At 40.6% G+C, this 25,297-nt stretch overlaps 1 pseudogene; it reads left to right on the top strand.

Moving 5' to 3' along the window:
• Nucleotides 1-331: 331 nt before the first annotated feature.
• LOC137255722 (uncharacterized) lies at nt 332-24,658 on the top strand (annotated as a pseudogene).
• Nucleotides 24,659-25,297: the final 639 nt, after the last annotated feature.

Genomic DNA, 25,297 nt, shown 5'->3' with positions numbered 1-25,297 from the left:
TGTAAATCTAAACTCACTCACTCACTTACTCTGATTCAGCTGATGTTTATTGTTGGAATAGGCTTTTCGATCTTGCACGATCGATACGTGTTTTCCTCAACATGATATGTTAGAATTTCATAGTTCGCATTGTTTCAATATTTGGGTGTTACTCTGAAAATGCACGTAAATTACAATGGATACCGAAATGGTGCTCAGAAATGTTAACTTGGTTCATGTTCGCTTATTGTGTAACATCTCCAAATACTGTTCTAGAAGGAGGTGTTTCGTCATGGTCGTCATGCACTGACATGTTTCAGGAACAGGAATTCGTTACTGAGAAGAACCAAACATGAAGCCTCATCTCGTCTGCCTTCCGGCATTTATGATGTTTGTGCATGGAGGTAAATACAAGTTATCAGGAAAAAAGAGTCTTTCTCTAAAGTTGTGATTCATCACAGTGTTTACTGTAGATGTTCAGTAAACGTTTCAACAAAACGTCTTATGATATATCTGGTTTTGGAGGTCAAACTGGGTCGGTGTCGACACGTGGTTCATGGATACACAGAATGAAATGGAGATAATCCGCTAGCTGTAGGATTTGCCATTCTTGTAAATATATTCATTCATGTACATCTTCACAAATCAAACTTTTCGAATGCGTCATGTGTGTCTTATTCGGGACAGCCATAGTCCGATTATGTCTAAGACCTAATTGTAATTATTTGTTTGAGGCCCATCTGTTTTCATAATCCTTATCATTACCGTACTGTACATATTGTCTTCTCAGCGACCCTGCACCATAGTGCCACTGTCATTAATTATTCTATACGGCATATGTGGTGTTAATTCACCACCCTCCTTGGCCGTGTCTGTCATCACATCAGTTGTACAAGGATGAGTTATTGTCCCTCTATCTCTCCACTGTTGAGTCTCAAAGTCTCAACCTGTCCATTGTTGTTTGTTGTATAATTGTGTATATTCACCCGTGAAGGTCCCGGGGTAGAGTAGGGATTCAGCAACCCATGCTTGCCACAAAAGTCGACAATGCTTGTCGTAAGAGACGACTAACGGGATCGGGTGGTTAGGCTCGCTGACTTGGTTGACACATGTCATTGGTTCCCAATTGCTCGTGTTGTTGATCACTGGATTGTCTGAGCCAGACCCGATTATTTACAGACCGCCACCATATAGCTGGGATATTGCAGAATGCGGTGTAAAGCTAAACTCACTCACCCACTCACTCACGAATGAATGAATGAATGAATGAATGAATGAATGAACGATGTTCTAGCGCACAGACCTTGTCAAAAACGTGATATCTGCTATTAAATTCAATCATATTGCATTTAAAATAACACACATTTTCATCATATTAATAAATGTTAATAAAATATTACATAGAAAGTAGTTTTGTTATCAAACGTAACTCACTCACTCACTATATATGTATCAGGCAGCTCCAGTGTTGACGTTGGAGTCATCCGCGTGTTAGTAGCCTCGCCGTCCATAGCTGGTACCTTCTGGGTCACCTTTAAAGTGCAAACTAACATCATAGCTGCACATATATTTCTTGCCTTCATTACTTTGAAGATTTGTTTTTGCTTTTATCCAATTTATATCCTGCTGTATGTATGTATGTATGTATGTATGTATGTATGTATGTGTGTGTGTGTGTGTGTGCGTGCGTGCGTGCGTGCGTACGTACGTGCGTACCTGCCGACCTGCATGCCTGCATGTATGTATGTATGTATGTATGTGTGTGTGCGTGCGTGCGTGCGTGCGTGCGTGCGTGCGTGCGTACGTACGTGCGTACCTGCCGACCTGCATGCCTGCATGTATGTATGTATGTATGTATGTATGTATGTATGTATGTATGTGTGTGTGTGTATGTGTGTTTGTGTGTTTGTGTGTTTGTGTGCATGCTCGCATCTATACTGAACTCTGCCCACCTTATTCATGTATACTTGTTGGTCATGTCTTGTGGAACAACTAAAGGAGTCTGAACTAAACTTTACCTTTGTCTTCGTCAACGCACACTTCGTCTTAATTCCGAGATAATTCAACCGTCGACGCACCACGTATCATACGTTGCGGAGACTGTTGGTCATGTGTGATACCGGAATATACGCATAATCGGTTCCCATGTCATATTCCCTTGGCATAACGTGGTAAAGTGGTGAAATGGGCATCACAACTGCAATACATAGAACCGAATGATGATGCTAGACATTTCATTTGTTTTCTGTATCAACCTTTTCATTCATGTCCGTAAAAATTAACAGCAGTTCTGCCACAATAGCATACGTTATTCACAGCGGATTGTTTAATCTTTTAATAATTTGACATGTTTTCGGTTGCTAGACTATCATCGGTGATTGATATGAATACGTTTTTTCTATGTTTCAGTCACCGGGACAAGCCTGGCCGTATCACCGAGTCAAGTAACAATCGGAGGTAGCAACCCAACATCTCAACTGACTGTAAGTTGCAGGGCAGATGCACTTGGGATAACACAAGTGTTTAACATAGAGATAGGAAAGAAGTCTGTTTCGGGCACTAAGCAGGCAATAATACGAATGACCAAGACTGATTCATCAGTACAAGTAGTGGACACAAGTCTACAACAGCGAATGACAGCCTCGGGGTCAATCAATGGAGCAACAGGCAGTCTACAGTTCGTCCTGACAGATCTGAGATGTGATGATGCTGCTTCTACATACTACTGCACAACGTTGTACTTGGCGGGGGCATCTCGAAGTGATGAGGCAACTGTCAACATCACAGCTAGAAGTGCGTATATTTGTATTAGCTACTTCAGATTTTGCAAATGCCAGCTAAATGTCAGTGCTCTGTACCAGACAAGCCTATGATCAACAGCATTAGAATCGATCTACGCAAAAGGGATTCAATGACATGTGTTAGCCAAGTCAGCGAGCCTGACCAACCGATCCCGTTAGTCGCACTTTAAGACAAGCATGGGGTCACCATGAACACCAGTTCTACCCGGATCTTAACTGTTACTAAACTTAAGACGCCCTTAAGTTGTCTTTGAGCAAACCGGACTCTACGTGTAAACGTGTACCTGTGTCTCGTAGTATTTACACGCCTATTCGCAATTAACCCCAAACATGTATAGACACTGTTTCTGTTTCTCACAGTCTACCCAGAAAAGATAGAGATGTTCCCAAGTCCTGACAGGATCCATTATGACGATGGTCAGCGCATCTCATTCAGATGTACAGGAAGGATTGGGAACGTGTTTGATGAGGGCAACCTCCAGAACCTGTGGACATGGGAGTGGCGATCTATAGGCAACGGGTTCAGCTCGTGGACAAGGTACCCCAACGACCAAAACATCACCTATAACCGTCCCACGCCATCAGCGGGGTGTCAGTATACAGGGGCGTCTACTCTGGTACATAGAGTGTCGAATCCCGACAATGGAAGGCAGTTCAGGTGTTCTGTCATGACAGCAGACTACAGCGCAAACAAGACGGTTTATGTTGCTGGTAAAATTCCACATCGAGATTTCATATTTATAAACCAAAACCTTTGTATAATGAAGACCAATCAGTTTAATTGGTCTACATCGATTTCAGCAATATTTAAGCTATATAGCGGATAAGCAGAGTTTGTAATAATATTCGTAGTTAAGTATCCGTTCCGTACCATTAATGGACATTTTTCTGTAATCGCACTTACAACATAAATATACAGTCACTCAATCATGCATAAAATTAACATATACTAAAACATTCTCCTTGGGCTTGTGATCTTTCATATGTCCACGGCATATAAGCGTGTGTGTGTGTGCGCGTGCGTGTGCGTGTGCGTGTGCGTGTGTGTGTGTGTTTGTTTTCGTGGGATCGTATGTGTTCAGCAAGCGGATTCTAACGTAACCATTTATTGTCAATTCTACTTTCAGCACCAACATCCACCATTCATCTTGGTGAGTATATGAATCCTTCCAAAACACACACGCATAGATAACCTGGAATTTCAATTATGTTGAAAGGTTAGGGAGTGATTATTGTATTTACTCCTTTATAATGCCGGTTTGTATCCGTGGATCGAAGGCATTGTTTGATGTTCGAACACAGCCATGTTTTCAACCAAATGAAAGAATATCGATATGCCGCGACTCAGTGCCCTGAATCAAATCAAACGTCACCTCAATATTCACAAGAGTACCATCAGTCATTTTGGGGACAAATACCTACAGGACAAGTCTACCAAAGATCGGCATGAAAGGGGTGGACCTCGGATTACCACAGCAGCGCAGGACAGGAACATCCGGGTGTTTAATTTGCTGAATCTGAAACTGTCCCGGCAACTGCAAGCCTGGTTTGAGGAGAGTGTCGGCGCAGTCCATTCGTGTTTTGGCCCTGTGTTACGACGACGTCGACAGGTTTAGCGGTGAAGTGACGTTCGATTCTGAAACCTATAAACCTGACAACATGCACGGTCTGGTGACGAATCACACTTTCTGCTTCAGTGCGGCCACAGAAGAGTACATGTTTATAGACTTTCAAATTGAAAGATTTTTGGTTTTTGGGAGTGTAATGAAGTCGGAAGCCACTGTGCGCCTTCAGGGTAACTTAATCGCTCTTCGGTGCTTGTGATTGTGTGTGTGCCATTTTCGAAGGATTTTGAGTGTACCTTAACAGGCATTTGGTGCTACTATAACAATAAACTATATTTTCAGGCTTAACATCCACTACAGCCACCACCATTCGTACTGGTGAGTACTGCATAATGTTCTATTAAATACACATTGCTGATCACAGTTATTGACACGTACATACTATTCTCATATGTGTTCCTTTGGACTAAAAATAAGACCATAACCGAAACACATTTCATTACAGACACGAAACCCTCCCCTCCAACCGATTTCTACTGCACGGAGCACTCGGCTTCCAGCGTTAAGATGCAGTGGACCTACAATGGCACACGAGGAGAGGGATCGATGTTCGTTCTCTTCCATCGTCACCCAGACTCAACTGTGTGGGCTGTTACTCGTTTAGTGGCCGACCCAGACAAGTTCCAGACACGACAAACACTCGTTGTTACTCAGCTCCAGTCAGACACACTGTACTACTTCCGGTTGTTAGTGGATGGAGGCTCAGCGGGTGAGAGCGAGGCTGTGACAGTCACGTGTTTCACGGCAAGCATTGGTATGTAGTTTCAGTCTAAATGGAAATCTTCAGAGGTCACTAATACCTGTTCTCTAATTTACATCCATAGATTTTTTAACTAAGACGCAGTTGATGGTGATGACAAAAATGAATGAGTGAGTGAGTGAGTTTAGTTTTACGTCGCACATAGCAATATTCCAGCTATATGGCGACGGTCTGTAAATAATCGAGTCTGGACCAGACAATCCAGTAATCAACAACATGAGCATCGATCTGCGCAATGGGGAACCGATGACATGTCAGCTAGTCTGACCACCCGATCCCGTTAGTCGCCTCTTACGACAAGCATAGTCACCTTTTATGGCAAGCATGGGTTGCTGAAGGCCTATTCTACCCCGGGACCTTCACGGGTCGACAAAAATGAAACGGCAATGATGTATAATGGCGTTTATGAAGATAATACGTGTGAAAATCGTGGGATGATAATGACATGATGAACATGACGATGACAATGACAATGATGATAATGATACTGATGATGCTGATGACGCTGCTGATAATGATGATGCTTAATTGCTGTATACTTTCAGGTCCTGCTGCCTCCTAAGGAATGACAGTGGGGAAGAACCAAGCTATTTACGCAACTGGGGCTTTTCTTCTATCATTTTCAACTGAGACCAAAAACGCAAGATATCCCGAAAGTTATGTTATCAGGCGCACGAATCTGAATTTCACGATCCAGAATATGTGTGTTTTAAATAACTACAAAATCAGAAAATAACAGAACCCTTGGATAGTGACATAAAGGTGTATATCACTATAAAAAACCTTTCAATTAGATGGACTCTGCAATGTTTAAAAAACAGGCGTCAACAAATCAAGTTCTTGTTTAGTTTATGATTATTTTACTTTCAATCTGGTAATTTGCTATGGCCGTGATACAATATCTGAAAAATTATCAGTACGTGTATATAAACTGAAGGAATGAAAAAACGTTACCAGCGAAACGAAATTGAAATTGTAGCTTCAATCACCACTGCATGAAAGCACAGCGTCCTAACGCAGTATATGCCTTTTCACCATTGTGTCCAAATATAGTTTGCATGCTTTTCAACGATAAATGACAAATGGATACAAAACCGATTCAAACAGGTCGCCAAACATCCCTAAAAAACAAAGAAAGAAGGTCTCCATTAACTCTGCGACAACAAGAACGGGCGATCAGAATGATCGAAATGTGAACCTTCCAAACCCTCAAACATTTGGCTGTCATCGCGTCACTGTATTCAGGCTCATGTAGCAACACCGTCAGACAAAACTCAGACAGGTCAATATCAAGCAGAACACGAGTCACAACACCCCAAGAGGACCGGTATCTGCGCATGTTGCATCACAGAGCCGGCTCCCTGTCGCACGGCTTGAGTCACCGTGTAAGCTAATGCACACACCTTCACCGGGACAACAGTTGCCGAACATCGTCGAGAGAGATTTAGACGGTTCGACGGTTTCAGCGACCTGAATGGCAGAGGGTGCTACTCTCTGGTGAAAGTCAATTCTCTCTGTTCATCTTTGTATCATCTACTTTGTGGTTATTTTGCAACAGGGATTTTAATCTATGGTAGCGTTTCTTTAGACCGTCAGTCTATCGGTCTAACTGTAGCTTCATAAATCTTTTATAAGAATGAAGATTTTTATGGAGAACACAACGTTTCGGAGTTAATGCTTACTCCTTCATCAGGTCCATAAAAATCTTCATTCTTATGTATTTTCACTTCTAAATGACATTCAAAGACTTGATAAATCTTTTAGATGTGGGGAATCGATTTACATACTTTGTAACTTTGAATGATGCCTTTTGTAAAGTCATATTTCGTGTTTCATCTTTGCAGTAGTCCATACTTGTGTGTGCGATTGTGCTATAATCATTGCTTTCACAATAAAGAAATCAGAACTTCAGTTTGTCCCTCTCTAGCTGGATCATTGTTGCTAGTACTTCATGCTCGCTCACATAATTACTGAAAGGGAAGTTCAAAAGTCTCCACTTTGCCTTCCTAATCATCCGGGGAGGTGTAGTTTCATTTCGATTCTAAAAGTGACTCAAACGGTCAACTGTTTGATAGTCCATGTCCATGTTGAAATAAATAATTTCATGAGTCACTACCCCTTCAACCTCAGACAAGAACATATGCTCATACAGGTCAGCGACACGATCGATCAAACACGTACTGGAGATTTGCAGTTTGTGCAGAACATTGGCTATTTTAGGAAAGTGTCGCAATTTATTTGTCTTTTAAACTCATCATGAAATCAATTCGATAAATATAGTAGTATACACAATGATGGAACAGGACCACGTCCCTCTCAAAGCCTTAATTAACCTAATTTGGGCTTTGGGAGGGACCTAATCCCATTGAGTACATGCAAAATTTCACAAAATCGATGGAATAGTTTGGGGGGTCAGATAGGCGTAAAGCTAACTATCCAACATATTGCCGTATTTAATAGTAGCAAGGCGAGGTCTGTCGTTCATAGTAGTGAGGAAAGGTCTGTCATTAATAGTAGCGAGGCAAGGTCTGTCATAATCTAAACAGATAACTACACTCAGAAAATTTTCAGCAAAATGTCCGCTGCAGTCTCAATACCAACGAGGGAGAGAGGAATTGTAGATGCCATTCACAAGCTTCCTCCCTCGGATTACAACCAAATGTGGGTCTCAATAACCCTTCTGGCGCTTCAGGAGATCTTTTAAGGCCAAGGGAGGATACGAACTCACCTTCGCACATTTGCCTGGCTGCACGAAGCAAGCTGTTGACAGCACCATCGCTGGGGCATTGGCATTAGATTTTCCTGGTCTATCCTGTTTCAGCAGAGAAAGAGCAAAGTTCAGAGGTTGGGGTTCAGTGATCTAACAATAGAGCATTGGTTGACTGCCAGGTTGCTTACTCAGCTGACCACAGCTACAGCGTTTAATCAGCTACACAACATTTGTTGTTGAGGGTATCCCCTCTCTCTCAGTCAGCTATCCGGGTCGGCTGTCTGAGGTACAGCCGTCTCGCTCAGCGAGTGGCTATGTCAACATCGGGGTAACAATTTATTGCAAATCTCCTATAATTTGTTTGATTGCCAGGCCTGATGCTTCCTTTGTTATATGATCATTTTTCCTCGTCTGTGCTGATGACAGTGTGTTTTTGAGACTTGGTGCAAATCTCTTCTTTCATTCTGTGGTACTTCTGAAATGAAACTCTTCCTCACAGATTTTACTGATTTTACATGAAATGTATCTTGTGGTGCAGGAAAAGTTTAGTAAGCGATATTGTGTCTTTCACGGTCATGCTGACTCCATGCAGACTGGTGTAGGCCTGCACGTAAATGTAGAACATGTAGTAATGTTGTTGCCTGGACCACCGGAATTTGATCCCACTAGCCAGTGGTTCGCTGAGGTAGACTTGGATGTGTGGAATTCACAGTCAGATTTTCCAGGATGTCAACAATGTTCACGAATTCTGACACCATCTGTAAACTTACATTTTGCGTCCCTAGTTTTTTTATATATGTGGGCTATTTTTGGCGACAGTACGCCAGTGGTACCACTGCATCTTTGCTTCGATACATAATAAAGCAACGAGCAGGCATCCTTTGTTCATGACTTTCATCATCTAGAGATGTTTGTTGTCTGTGAAAACGTGAGGGGAGCCAGCATGATGGTGAGATTCCAGTTGATTGAGGATGCCCATTTGTCATTGTCAGTGAAGATGAGAGTGCAGGTTTCAGGCAATAACCACGGTCTCAGCATCATTCAGGTCGAACAGCTTGTCGCCGTAGACTGAGGACATCATCAGTTTGTCCTCCTCATTGCAGTCTTGGTGGTACCGCATGTTGTTGACGGCTCCTTCAGTCTCTACAAAATTGCCTGGGTTGTTGTTATTTTTTTATCCACCAACAGTTGAGGGCTCTTTGATGCATTTGTAAATGTTACTTGCTGCCCATTCTGGATCCAACAAATTCGCGCATATCCTCAAGGACATTTTCTCAGCTGCATGACCATTTGAGATCAGAAAATTGAGTCATCGTATGTGCAGCGTCACACTTGAGGTCTAAAACAGATATAGTCATTTCGATGATGGTGCCTCAGATTAATCAGTTCACCAATTCTACAAGATAAGGTGTGGAATGTAGCAAACGATCTGTATGATCAGCGGGCTTACAAAGGTATTTCTTGTGAATTTGAAATAATCCGAAAACGTATTGGTGTTTACCAAGTGAAAACCACATTATTTCCATCGTTCTAAATATGTCCGTCATAAACAGGTTGAAAGAATAGGGTGACAAAACATATACGAATGGTAGTAACGAGTTGGGAGGCGTTATTATGGTGTTTTTGATTACCCTTTTTGGAGGTTTCAGCAGCGACCTGTACACAATTAAAAACAAATTGAAAAACAATAAATTCGAAAGGGTTTTCTGGCGCGTTACATTGAACAATTCACTTCGAGCATTCACATTCAGGCATCATGGGTAAAGGAATGGCATACTACACGCAGAAAAAGTTCATGCCTAACGCTGAGGATGCCATCAGGTCCCCGGGTGATCTGCTGAGTGTCATGGAGCACCGGAATACGCCAAGTCGAAAGTCGACTGTGTTCACAGTGGGACTGTACATGACTCTGAGTTACATGCACTTCTGAGGGCGACCAGAGTGGTAGGCTACTAATCATTACCACCAGCGATCATAACTTTGGGTGTAAACCCGGACGTCAATAGTGTGAGTGGAGTAGCGCACGGAATTGCAATCCAGTTGTGCCTCATTTAGTTAGTAATATTCTGGCAACACACACCAGACCTGCCACGGCTACATCACCATTTTCGTCAGCAGGCCCAGCAGTCACTAGACGATGCAGCCAAAGATTCCTGTAAGTGCTCTGACAACTTATGCTATGTTCAATTTGCCAATGTTATTAACCTGTAATTCACTATGGTTTGCATTACTTTGTCTAGTCCTGGCAGTTCACATGCTGGAATATGAACCCACATTCAATGACAATGGAAAACTCGTGCGTACTCTGAATAGAGAAGAAATTTGCAACAAATCTGATTTCCTCAACTGACTAATTGTTTCAGAGTCAGGGGACAATACAAGCTTCTCAAGTTCAAACACCATTTTGCTGGTTCAACAATTAACTTGTTGCAAAATTGCAGAAATCTGGAATATATTTCACAAATGGTCTCAAATGTCAAATGAATTCTATTCCGGACGAACCCCCAATTTGGTCACGGGTAAGAATTTACTGTGACAACAATTTAAGAACTCATCTTGTAAACCAGCAAAACAGAACAAAGACAAGTTGTTTACGTTCAAATTCTGTATCATGCAATGAGAACAACGTATACAAAGTCACAAGTCAATATAACAATGCAGATTTCAGGTACAATTCCAGAGAGACAAAATCTAAGTCAGTGGCTCACAAAATGCACTAAATGTTGTGACCCAATAATAATTATTACTTAATCAATAACAAAAATATAAAGAAAATACATATTCGTAACACAAGGCATAAACGGTGAGGTTAAAAACGTCAGCCGATTACGATCAGGTTCTTTGCTGATAGAATGCAACAGGAAACAGCAATCTACCAACCTTATGTGAACAGTTTCCTTTGTCGGCATTCCTGTTTCAGTTACAGCACATAGAACGCTTAATACCAGTAAAGGATTTGTACGAGACAGGGATTAGTTGTTTGCTGATGTGACTGAAGCTGTCATAGTGTTTGAGATGAGAGATCAAGGCGTTATGTTTGTTAAACGGTTCTCAACATGAAAGAACTCACAAACACAACCAACTAATGCGTACCTTTTTTCATTTGCAACGCCGACTCCCCCAAAATCAATCAAAGCAGGTTACAGCAACATCAAAGTTGACAGCTTTATTCCAAACCCATTAAGGATGTTTCAAATGTCAAAGATTTGGCCATGGCGTCAATACATGCACAAGACCTGTCACATGTGCTCACTGCGGTGAACAAACTCATACAATGGAAGACTTTGACAATGATGCTAAAAAATGTACCAACTGTTCAGGGAGTCACCCATGATACTCTAAAGACTGCCCTGTCTGGAAACACCATATAAAAATAAATAGAATTAAATTTTCCAGAAACATCAGTTTTTTTCTGAAGCAAAGACACTTGTTCGGTCTGAGGAAGGCACAGAAACCTATGTGTCTGTCCTCCAGACAACCCCTGAAATAACCACCCAAGTCACAACATTATCTGTTGACTGCCAGACAGACTTGACATGGTTGAACTCTGAAGCGCCTCAAATATTTTCAAATGAACAATCAACACAAACATCTGATTCACTCTCTGACATACAGACTCTTTCTCAAGGCCAATCATCATCTCTCACTCAGAAGAAGTCTCAAGCACAAAAACCACAAATATCTCAAATAAATGTGAAACAAAACAAATCAAGAACTGAATCTTCGAAAGGACATCAAAGTGATAGGACTTCACAGGGGTCAGATAATCCGATCCAACTATTTAATAGGTTTGGATTTCTTGAAAGAATGGATGTGGCTGAAAACTTCCCGCTTCGGGCGAATAGCGTATCGCCCTCTAAAATGGCACGGTTAGATCCCCAATGATACCTCCCAAAACATAGCTTCTCAAAACATTATTATACAGTGATATTGCCAAGGACTGAAGACCAACTTTAACGTCTTAATACTATTGGTCCAGGACATTAGTCCATCAGCATTCCTTCTGCAAGAAACATAACTAAAACAGACAGATTATTTCAGTTTTTCTCCTCCGGGTGATAGGGCCACGTGAGGATCATCCATCATTGAGAGGCATAATGTACTCCAAAGTCCTGTTGTCCTTAAAACTAATCCTCAAGCCGTTGCAGTACGACTTACTTTGCATGTTACTTTTACTCTCTGCTCGCTATATATTCCACCATCTTCAGCTCTTCAGCAGGCTGATATCCCAACCCTTTACAATCAACTCCCGAAACCCTGTATTATTATGGGTGATTTCAATGGCCACAACCTACTCTGGGTTGGTACAACCATTAATGCTAAAGGGAAAGTACTGGAGGAGTTTATTACAAACAATGATTCATGCATATATAATGATTGTTCAAATACATACTTACACCCTGGCACAGGAACTTACTCAGCTCTTGATTTGTCAATTACTGATTCTGTCCTATTGAGTTAGTTTGAATGGTCAGTTCCCAACGAACTGTTTTCGAAGTGACCATTTCCCCACAATCTTAAAACCCGTCAACCCATCCGATGTCCCTCCATCATCTAGATGGAATTTTAAAAAGGCCAACTGGCGTTTATATGAAACTCTCTGCATTGACAAACTTAGACTTTTCATTAATGTTCCTGATGCTATTAAAAGTTTTTCTGATAAACTGAACGACGTAGCTGAAAGGTGTATCCCAAAGTCCTCCGTAATTCCGCACATACGAAAACCATGGTTTAATGTGGAATGCAAACAGGCTCGCAAGGCACGGGAAACGGCTGAACATTATTTCCGTCGTCATCCTATGGTCCATAACTTGGACAAATGTCAAATCATAAAGCACGGCGTACTTTTAAACAAAATAAATGTCAGTCTTGGCAAAACTATGTATCTAAAATCAATTCACGTGCGCCGATTTCTAAAGTATGGAATATGATCCAGAAAATCAAAGGTAAGGGCTGTAGATCTAGCATTCACCATCTCAAAGACGGAGACCAGTTACTAACTAATAAACCTGACATTGCTAATAAACTTGGTGAAACATTGGCACAACATTCTTCTTCCACAAATTATGTACCTCAGTTCCAAAGGTATCAACAGCAGCAAGAAAAGAAATCTATTAATTTCACTTCAGATAACGGAGAAGATTATAACGAGGTATTTTCAATTCATGAGCTCCAAGCAGCTCTTGGCCAGGCCCACGATACCCTGTAAAGCCTTATTTATGGTAAACTACTGGCATCTAGGCTGCCAAACTTTTACCGTAAAAAACACGGAAAACCGTAAAAAAACACGGTATACCGTAAAATAACAGTAGCCTGTAACAGCAGATATAATATAACAGTAAACTAAAGTAAGAATTACCATACAATGTGCTGTGCACATTCCTGTATTTCCACTTAACTTTAGACTTTACTGTCAGGGTACGAACGGTGAATTAACTGAACCAACTTCAACCTAATGTCACCCAACCTCTGTGATAAGATGCTCCAATATATATCCTTGTCAACAAAAGATGACTCAAATAAAGTTTTAAGAAGTTTTATTAAAAGAAGAAATAAATTTAAGAAGTTTTATTAAAAGAAGAAATAAATCTGAGTCCAAGCACAGGGCGAACAAGCCACTGTAAGTGACACAATATCACAATGATCAACAGTTGAAAATACAATGTTTGGGATTTATGTTGGCGGACATTAGTCAAATGTAAAACAATATTATTGGAAAATGACCCATTCATACGCTTTCATTTGATGAAAGATTGCAACAGCTCATGGGCGATATAGCACTAGCAAAATCAATACTGATATATGCCCAGCAGTACCTGATAATGTATTAACTGAAAACAAACAATATCTAAACAACTTCTGGAAAGACATGTTTGGCTATAATTGAACATGAAATTATGTATTTCTCTTCCAGCAATTAACTCAAGTCAACTTGCATATGAAATTAAAACACACTTCAGAAATTTGTATCCAATAATAAACCTGTACTGAGAAACTTCAAGAAATTCAGGTATCACAACTGAAGCTAATATACATGGGCAGTTTTGTAGATCTTGCATTTTGAGGAGTTTCCTAAGCAAACAACAGATACCACTATTAATGAAACATTGCTTTCTACCAATCCCATATACATGTAACTGTCTTCATGACCCATTTACTTTCCCTGCATCCCCTACCCATCATGACATGACAGTCCTCAAATAATGTTAAATAAAGAAACAAAATTAAACCCGAGTCACTTTATATTCTCTCCTGTTACCGACTGAACCTTTGACCTCATCGTTGATATCCATTCTCCTACCTTAAGGTATTATTAATCCCTTAATGCAAACCAGTCATTATTGGTGTAACACAGATCTGAAATCTTCCAATCTGGATCGTATAGACAGTATTTCGTCGTTGAAAAAGAACAAACGAATCGGCCAGTTTCTCATAAGGACTGATCATGTGAAAGTTTTGCAGTTCTTTCTTATAAATAATAGTTTACTGCAAGCCTTGAAAATTTCTTTCTGGGTCTCGGCATCAGTAATGACGTTGTTTTGATAGGATTGTTTGGCCTCGTCTATAAGCTTCTTGACCAGGTTGCGCTGGGCAGAATGAATGTCACGATCTATTGTAAGACCAGATTTCCTCATCTTCTTTTCAAGCTGTCAGCGCTGTTTCTATGCTTGTTGAATGTTCTCATCATACCGGACCCATGAAGGTCCCGGGGTAGAATAGTCCTTCAGCAACCCATGCTTGCCATAAAAGGCGACTATGCTTGTCGTAAGAGGCGTCTAACGGGATCGGGTGGACGTGGATGACACAACCGGTTCCCAGTTGCGCAGATCGATGCTCATGTTGTTGGTCACTAGATTGTCTGGTCCAGGTTCGATTATTTACAAATAGCTGGAATATTGCTGGGTGCGGCGTAAAACTAAACTCACTCATAGTACCGGCGTGTATGGGGGTGAACACTTACAGTTACAACCTTCGCTAGGGCGTGTATATTTAGTGTCTCACTAATCATGAGAACTGTTGTATTCCTGAAGAGCATCACTGGTGTCACTGATCTCTCCTTAGGAAGTAAAGTTTTGCTCGATATCATTTACTTGTTTGTTTAGTTTGGGTTTTTTTCCATTTGCGACAAGCTGTGTTTTGTTCAGTTATATTTTGCTTGTTTAGTAAACATATCACGACAAATGTTCTGAGTTTAAGGTCATCTGATCTTGTGTTAAGTAAATCCAGGATATAGTCACACTGACGAGCTGGATATACAGCATGCGTAATGAGACTCCGCGATGAGGGAATCGTACACTGCTGATATGCACTACTGTTTTTGAGCTTATCCGTATGAATATTTAAATGTCCTTCGCTGCTGTTGACATGGTTGAGATTGTCAAGAAAATCTTGGAATTCACAGAAGTCAATTTAACAAGGTGGTTTGGGGAGGTCTGTAGATAATGTTTATGAATATTTCCTTGTATAGGATGGAAGTTGCGAATGCCAAGTGTTCACACAGAATGTGCTTTAAATTGTTTCTTGGCACTAGTTGAGCAGTTAATAGTAGGACTGTGCATTCAAATAAAATAAATTGCATAATATTGCGATTCAGGGACCCGCATTGCGATACGTATTGTGATATTTATTGTGAACTTAAGTGTTTGACATTAAATAAAAATCCTATTTTGCCCTCTTTAAGTCCCTACACATATATCGATATCTGAAAACAAGAATCTCGAAATTAAGTTGCATAAGTATGGACTCTATTTTCATTTTTTTATACAATTCATACTATTACGGTGTGTCGTTTTGTCATTGAATAACAAGGAAAAAATGTTGTGAATGACATTTTAATTCAAAATATCAAGATAATCACAGAAAAAAACTTTATATGTTCTTTACCCAATATCTCAGAAATGATATTGCAATACGTATCGTTTGAAACGCGTGTTAGGATATACCAGCATACCGGTAAAACCATGCAGCCCTAGTTAATAGTATCTCTCTTGCAGTATCTCTCCTCGGAGCATCTCCCTAGTATGGTGATCTACCTTCAGTTGTTGGTGATCTACAGCCTATTGTTATATTGTGTTGTCCCTTATAGCTAAAATGTTTTCGATTTAATTACTGTTTTACATGTATATCTGTGATATTCTAGTTATTTTACTGTCTTTCGTTGACAGGAGTGTATAATCTATTTTCTATTATTGTTCATCTACGTATTGTTTTAGTTACGATATGACTGAAATCTTGCCAAAGTGACTTTTAACTCACTCACTACTCACTCACTCACTCACTCACTCACTCCTCGGAGCACTGATAAGCTTGCAACCAGATGGTATAATCACGATTTTATTCTGTGGAAGACGTATAACATTCACGGCATCGGTCCCTGTAAAGTACAGCCGTTCCAACGCCAACCAATCACAATCAAGATTACACTCGAGGCAACACTATCCATGCAACATGGTAATGACTCATTGTTTCTATGTGAACCTCATAGCAATCAGCCCGAGACGGATATCTGCATTTCTGAGTCTTTTACATGTAAATAATTACTTACTTGGCGTACTTACTTTTGTTACACGTAACAGGCTTAGTTGTCCACAGTTGATATCTTGTGAGTTTTCAGTGCACGTTTTGTCCACAATCTCACGCATGAGACAACAGTGTTCTAAATATAGTTATGTCAAATAAACATAGCTAAACATAAACATAAATTCTGATTCATTTATTCGTCACGTGATCCGGGTATCCTGGTTACCCTCCAAAGTCCTACATACCACTCAGGTCATATGTCACGGGAATAACACTGTGTAAACTTGAGCCAAGGTATTCGAGTTACCACCCCTACTCCATTCGCCCAGTACGCCAGAAGTGCTTTTACTGTAGAATAAAAGTTTTATTGTAGAATAAAATTAGGCAGTATGGTATTTCTTTTTATTTCTGCCTATTCTTGTTCTTTCACTGCGTTGAACTGGAAACTGGCAGAGGTAATGGAGGCGAAGAATGATCTGACTACCGATCAAAAACTTCAAATCATATTTCAAATTTGCCACTTTTACTGGAAATGCATGTAGAACACTCTCAGATATTTGATATTGAAAAGCATCTAAGTCTAATGGGATTTTTTCTGAGGAAGATAAACGTTTCCAGTTGATTCCATATCAGGGTGGGCTTGAAGTGGTCCATCCTCTTGGGGCAGCAAAGAAAAAACACAAGCCTATTGATGTATATTTTACACTTGGTATCTTTGAGTCCTGTAAAAGTTCCAGGTGAGAAATTGTGTGTGTAATTCAAGCGTCTTTTATTATTGCAGTTAATTAGCAAAGTCAGTTAAACCTGATACTTTTGAGGCACAGATTTTTTAGGCTAGAAATAGATTTGCAGCAAGATCGTCCACAAAATTAGGAAAAATGTTTCATTTCTGAAAAAGAGTAAACAATCGTACTTTGAGCAGTCAGATGATGGGCACCAGTTAATATTGATGATTTATACTGCAGAGGACATATCCCTATGCTCACTACACCAAGACTAATACTGTGGTTATAGAGTAGACAGTATATATAAAGTGATGTCTTTTCATGCCAAACAAAATCAGCACTGTTCTTTGAAATTACGATAATAACAAAACACGCGAGCTGACGTGTATTACCCCAATAATGTGACTGCAATTTCCAAATCCACCATCATCAAAATGTCCACCATCAACATCAAGTATGGACATCACCAAGGCCAGTAATCTACACCAACAATCAGGATCTGATCTGGCCACAGAATATGAACATTCCATAGTACAAAGTTCCTGAGATTGCCTTTATTTTGCGCAGCAACAAGAGACTGGAGGCAGATTCACGGAAGAAGCTAGTTCGAATGGTTATTGATGAAATCACTAATAATACCTACAAGAGATCATCGCTAATAGGATGGTGGCATTGCATCCACAATCACTCGAATATCGAACTGACGAACTTGTGGTTGGTTCCGATTATGATTCTTTGGTGTTCCAGCAGGGTACCAGCAGGTCACCAGCAGGTTACCAGCAGGTTAACCGAAATGAAAACCTAAACAGAGGAGTGGGCAAGTTATTTTGTAATTTGAATGAACGCCTATTAACGAGGTACAAGATTTTGAATGTCTGTGACATTCTGTTTTTATAAGAATACATTTCATAATAAATCGTTCAGTGAATATGGTGAACTGTTTTGTCTTACTTTATTTTTGATGTTGCGTGCAATAAAATTGTCTGTTCAGTTTGTTTTCAGGTTTGTGGAAGAGCAAGGTCAATATTGAAATGATATTTCGTTGTAACCTTTGTCATTTGTGCATTTTGCTGATAGCCATAAAATTATATGTTTTGATCTGAAGAAAATGGGACACTTTTTTCCTTCCCTTATAACGGAATAGGAGTTAATGTGGTCAAACTGCACATTGCCTTGACTGTTGGATGGGCCTCGTATTTTGTGGTATGCATGTATATGTGTATGTATATATGAACATGTAAGTCAGTTTTTAGAAATTTATTTGAGTAATTGGTGGTGTTTTCAGTATGGTATAGTTGCACATGCGTAACATTACTAACCAACACAAGTGGCGTTGCATGTGCTGAGAATAGTTAAAGTGCTTGTTTTGAGAACACTTCCTTGTTAATACTGAACGTGTATTTAATTTTGGTTTTCACGGACCTACAGAGTAATATGTTATGTGTTATGATGCAGCAGTGAAATTCATGGCAGCTTTTTGCTTCAGTCAGATTACTGTATGTACTGTAACTACGGTATAATGCCTGACAGCTGGTCACAAACAGATAACTGTGCCTAGGTGGTCAGCCCGTATCTACAGTAAGGTGCTGTAACTCCGGTATAGTGCCTGACAGCTGGTCACAAACAGATAACTGTGACTAGGTGGTCAGCCCGTATCTACAGTGAGGTGCTGTAACTACGGTGTAATGCCTGAGAGCAGGTTGCCAGCAGATACCGCACCAACATGGTGAGCCTGTAGCTACTGTGCGGTGCTGTAACTACGGTGTAATGCCTGAGAGCAGGTTGCCAGCAGATACCGCACCAACATGGTGAGCCTGTAGCTACTGTGCGGTGCTGTAACTACGGTGTAATGCCTGAGAGCAGGTTGCCAGCAGATACCGCACCAACATGGTGAGCCTGTAGCTACTGTGCGGTGCTCTAACTACGGTGTAATGCCTGAGAGCAGGTTGCCAGCAGATACCGCACCAACATGGTGGTGATTACAAAAAACACCACAGACCATGTTATTACCTTTTTACAAGGCGTCCTGTTTGCTGCATGGAACAGACCACCTGCTCAGTGTTCATATGCACTATACTAACCTCAATGTACTACGTTTCGTTGAAACATATAGCTTTCGAGAAAATGGCGTCACCTGTACATTGTTAACAGCATGTCATATTCTCTGTGTTTATTATTTTCATGATATTTGTTGGACGAAGCATCCGCTTCGGGTGGTGAGGAGGTTTAAAATATTCACAATCGCAAAATATGAAAAGGACTATTGAATGTGTTGTCTGTGCGAACCTCATTTAACAGCATAACATCATTTCTGCTACCCTGACATACATTATTCACAGCAGACTATTTAATCTGTGAATCGCTTCATATGTTACCGATTGCTCCACTTCTCGTTTGTGATGACCTTTTTGTCTTTTCAGTTATTTTTGCATTTTATTATCTATTTTACCTATTATGTCTATTTTGTCTTGTTCAGTAATCGGGGCAAGTCTGACCGCATCACCAAGTCAAATAGTAACTGGAGGTAGCAATCCAACATCTCAGTTGACTGTGGGTTGTAGCCCAGATGCACTTGGGATAACACACGTGTTTAACATAGAGATAGGCAAGAAGTCTGTTTCTGGCAACAAGCAGCCTATAATACGAATGACCAACACCGATTCGTCTGTACAAGTAGTGGACACAAGTCTACAACAGCGAATGACAGCCTCGGGGTCTATTAGTGGAGCAACAGGCAGTATACAGTTCGTCCTGACAGATCTGAGATGTGATGATGCTGCTTCTACATACTACTGCAACACGTTCTACTTGGCGGGGACAGCTGGAAGTGATGAGGCAACAAGTAACATCACAGCTAGAAGTGCGTATGTTTATATGAACTGTAATTATAGTGTTAGTTTGGTTTGGTTGTTATTTATTGCCGCACTGGGCAATATTCCGGCAATACTAAATGATGGCGGTCTGTAAATAATTGAGTCTGGACAGAGAATCAACTGATCAACATCATGATCATCGATCTAAGCTACTGGCAGACGATGACATGTGTCATCCAGTCCCGATCCCGTTAGTCGCCGCTTACGACAGAGACAGGTTGAAGATCAATTCTACCTCGGATCTACACGGATACTAAGAAAACGCTAAATATAAACGTGTACCTGTGTTTCGTAATATTTACATTCCTTGTCGCAAATAACCCCAAACATGCACAGACACAGTTTCTGTTTCTCACAGCCTACCCAGAACAGATAGAGATGTTCCCAACTCCTGATAGGCTCCAGTATGACGATGGTCAGCGCATCTCATTCAGATGTACAGGAAGAATTGGGAACGTGTTTGATGAGGACAACCTCCAGAACCTGTGGACATGGGAGTGGCGATCTATAGACAACGAGTTCAGCTCCTGGACACGCTACCCCAACGAACAAAACATTACCTACGCCATCAACAGACTGTCAGTATACAGGGGCGTCTACGCTGGTGCATACAATCTCGAATCTTGACAATGGAAGACAGTTCAGGTGTTCTGTCTTAAGTCCGGATTACAGCGCAAACAAGACAGTATATGTTGTTGGTAATATTCCATATAAACAGTGTCCAGATAAACAAAGGTCTAGAATATCTATTTGAAAATTTGGAATATTCAACATGTATGCATATGAATATTTGCAATATTGATATTCTTAACTAAACACACTGACTGCATATGCATAATTATACATATATATATAAACAATGAATGGTCCAAGTGATATACACACAGAAGTCAAAGGTCTGAAGATCCTTGGTACAGTTATTATTTCTTCAATTCTAACCGGTTTCACACTGTCCATGTGATCATCATGAGGAAAGTTCATATATATAAAAACAATTGTAAAGTAATATATAACACGTTGGTCTTATAAGAGTGGACATACAGGTTTGCCGAAATAGTTTGTGATTAGGCATTTGATCACGACATCTCTTATCAATTAAAGATCAATTACATTTCCAGGATCAACATCCACCACAACGCCCATTCCTTCTGGTGAGTATTGCAGAACGTTACCGTGAACAAGTATTACTGCCACGGCTATTGTTAAGTGCATGTGTGTTCCTTGGGACAAAAGTGTGATCTAATGGACTCGTTTCTTTTCAGATATGAAACTCTCCTCTCCAACTGATTTCTACTGCACAGCGCATACAGCGTCCAGTGTTAACATACAGTGGACCGATACTGATCCTCGTACGGAGGGTTTTGTTCTCTCTTATCGTCACCCTGGCTCAACTGTGTGAACCAACATAACATCAGACACAGACAAGTCCCAGACACGACAGACACTCGTTCTTTCCGAGCTCCAGTCAAACACATTGTACTACTTCCTGTTGTTGGCGGGTGGAGGCTCAGTGGGTCAGAGCGAGACTGTAACTGTCACGTGTTTCACGGCTTGCCATGGTAAATTATCACAGGTTGTGTTGATATCTCCTCTCCGCCCTATCTATCTACCCAGGTAGTTAGCTGTATGTATGTACATTCGGGGTACATCTCTTCCAAGGTGTAAAGAACAGCCAAGAAGCGTTTGGGATTTGGCAATGACATTCTGAATTCCGTCTTTTTTTTCGACTGAGCTGGTGTTAAATTTCACTGGTGCTTTTAAATATAACAATATGTTTATTGCTCATATTTGGTTCACATTTTTCTCACATTTTAGCACCATATGTGACGGGTGGTAAATAAGGAACAACACAGAAAACATAAACGAGCATGTGGTTATGGGAGACCTTTGTATATTAACTATCTACGTCAGCACATGTGTTGAAATGATACGGTATATGATGTGCCGATGACATTTTTAATGAGAGGGAGACATTTAGCGTCAAGATGATGATGATGATGATGATGATGATGATGGTGATTGTGATGATGACGACGATGATGACGACAACGACGACGACGATGATGATGATGATGATGGTGATGATGATGATGATGGTGATTGTGATGATGACGACGATGATGACGACGACGACGACGACGATGATGATGATGATGATGGTGGTGATTGTGATGATGGTGATGATGATGGTGATGATGACGACGATGATGACGACGACGATGATGATGATGATGATGATGGTGATTGTGATGATGACGACGATGATGACGACAACGACGACGATGATGATGATGATGATGATGATGGTGATGATGATGATGATGGTGATTGTGATGATGACGACGATGATGACGACGACGACGACGACGATGATGATGATGATGATGGTGGTGATTGTGATGATGGTGATGATGATGGTGATGATAACGACGATGATGACGACGACGATGATGATGATGATGGTGATGATGATGATGATGGTGATTGTGATGATGGTGATGATGATGGTGATGATGACGACGACGACGATGATGATGATGATGGTGATGATGATGATGGTGATTGTGATGATGGTGATGATGATGGTGATGATGACGACGATGATGACGACGACGACGACGACGATGATGATGATGATGATGATGATGATGATGATGATGACTATTTGCTCTATGGATATTTCAGAATCCTCAGGATGTAACAGATTAACAGCAAAGAAGAACACGATTATCAGCGCAGCTGTAGCTCTACTTCTGGCCCACATTTTCAAGTGAGGTCAAGATTTAAACACACCGACATTCATGGCCATCATTTCAGCTGAGACCGAAGATTCCAAACATTCCGAAATAGGGGTATTTATAATAATATCATGTGAATGTATTCACCTTTCGAGAAAGCGAATATCTGAGGAAACTTTCACCAATTTTTCATAACATTTACCTATGTTTTTTATAAACTTCTACGTGTCTTCATGTATAACATTGTTCAGATTAAAATTGGTAAGTTTCCCGTTATGTACATATTGTCAAACGATCAGCTGTTCAAACACCGTCTAGGTAGTTATATATCAAGTCGGATTTTTTTTTCGTATTTGCGAGAAGGGTGTGGGTTTGGGCAATGATAGTCTGAAGTCTGAAGTTTAATTAAACCTTCGTTGTACGTTCATTTATGCATTGAAATATGGGGCATGGTGGGCGAGCTGGCTAAGGTTGAGGTTTCGGGATCGAGCCTACCTGTGACCAGGTGTAAAACCCGTGGAGTCAACTTTGTGTGCAGACTCTTTCAGTGTTGTCACAACCCCTACTGTACAGTACACAACCCTGTGCACCTAAAAGAATCCACGAATCCGTTGGTATATGACCAGATGGTGGCCACATGAACACCTGCATACACCTAGTTGCGGGTACAGCAACGTGCAGTAAACTTGGACAAAGTGCTGTGACTATGTGCCCCAGTCCACCCAGCTGTCAACTGGGTACCTCGTTAGGATGAGAGAGAGACAATAAACTCGGTGCGCCTAGTGGCAGCAACAGTTGTATACTCCCCAGGGAGTTGAGATTGAAATACGATGTGCTGTTGAGATTGACATCCGGTGATCGAGGGAAAAATACCAGCGCCTTGAGCATGCACTAGTGCGTGGATATGTGCGCTATATACATATCCAATCAATCTATCAATCTATATAACAACAGCTTGTTGTCTACAAGTACACTGTGTTAGTCTTTGTTTAATTGCTTTTATTTGTTTCATGACCATTCCAACTTTTGTATCAATCAGTGATAATTACTTTTATGTCCATGTCATGTGTCATTAGTGGGAACATACTTTAGCATAAAAGATTATTTACTTAAGTGTCACCTAGTGTCACCTCTAACAAAAGATGAAACCGTGTTATATTCATTGTCATGACTTTGTCCGGTACACAGATATTCCTGATTAGCCTACAATATTTATTTTGTGTGTTCTCTTCAATTTTTAATTTTTGTATTTTGTGATGGCTCTGGTCTAAAATTTCTGACTCAACAAAAAGAACCAAACTAATATCACTTCAACCCACCATTAGACTACAACTAGACAATATGCTTGTCGTAAGAGGTAGTCAGGCTCGCTGACTTAGTCATCGTATCCCAGTCGCGTAGATCAACGCTCACGAAGTTGTCTGGTTTAGAGAGAGCAGCCATATAGGTGGAATATTGCTGAAAGTCGCGTTAAACTACAACCAACCAACCATCGAGGACAAGAGCAATGTTCCCCTCTCGTATATCCCGCTCATAGGCCATGCGCATGGTCACAGGGGAGACAACTTTTGACATACGTGCTAGCTTTCTGGTCCCTCCTATTTCCATCTAAGTTTACGTGTTGACATTAGTGATAAATAAATCTACAGAACAATAAACTGGTGGTCCACATATTCGTTCCTAATGAACAGAAATCATCCTTTATGCAGTACAGTTGCATTTGCTCGCGTTGTTATCTCTTCAAGAAACCTTTGCGTCCCACACTTTACTGTTTCAGGACACCTAACATTACGCTAGTAGATGTCAAACAGCAATTGCTGGAATATTGCTAAAAGCGTCTAAAACCGAATTCAGTCACTCAGCAGCACATGATGACACGCATCAAGGAAGTCAGTTAGTCATGATGAGAGGAATAAAGTTACAAGGTCCTAGTATGTTTATTACGCATGAGACTTGGATATATTTTCCTTTCTAATTTTAAGACTGCTTACTTTCTTCCAAAGAACAGAAAAAATACACAAAACCCCGGTACTTTACATGCGAACCAGTCCTGGTGTGCGACAGACTTTAAGTCACAAGGGGACATAACTCGGAATGTCTTCATTACAGTACCTGTTGCACAAAGTACGTTTTTATCAAGTTGTTTCACAGTACGAACTTCACTGAAAACAGCGGTTGGAGCGGCCTAGTGGTTAAGGCTTTCGCTCGTCTCACTGAAGACCCGGGTTCGATTCCACACATGGGTTCCGTGCGTGAAGACCATTTCAGGTCTGGAATATTGTTAAAATCAACTCACTCACCCATTTGAAAAAAATAACAATGTATTTGTCTTTGTGTCCTATCATTTTGACAGTCTATTTAGAATACCCCCAAGTATGTATATGGCATCATCATGAAGATCATATATTTGCCGCTCATGTAACAATGCAGCATTTGTTCAGATATCAAACGGAAATATATCTGCTTATGTCTCTTTCACACAAATACATAAAGATTGAAATTTCTTTAATCAAGCACTTCTTAAAATGACATCATACTGAAACATCGGAGACGGTGGGGTATCTAG

The sequence above is a fragment of the Haliotis asinina genome, chromosome 1 (genome assembly GCF_037392515.1).
Source record: "Haliotis asinina isolate JCU_RB_2024 chromosome 1, JCU_Hal_asi_v2, whole genome shotgun sequence".
Classification (NCBI taxonomy): Eukaryota; Metazoa; Mollusca; class Gastropoda; order Lepetellida; family Haliotidae; genus Haliotis; species Haliotis asinina.
Note: the sequence above shows the minus strand (reverse complement) of the source record. Positions and strands in the feature narration are given on the sequence as shown.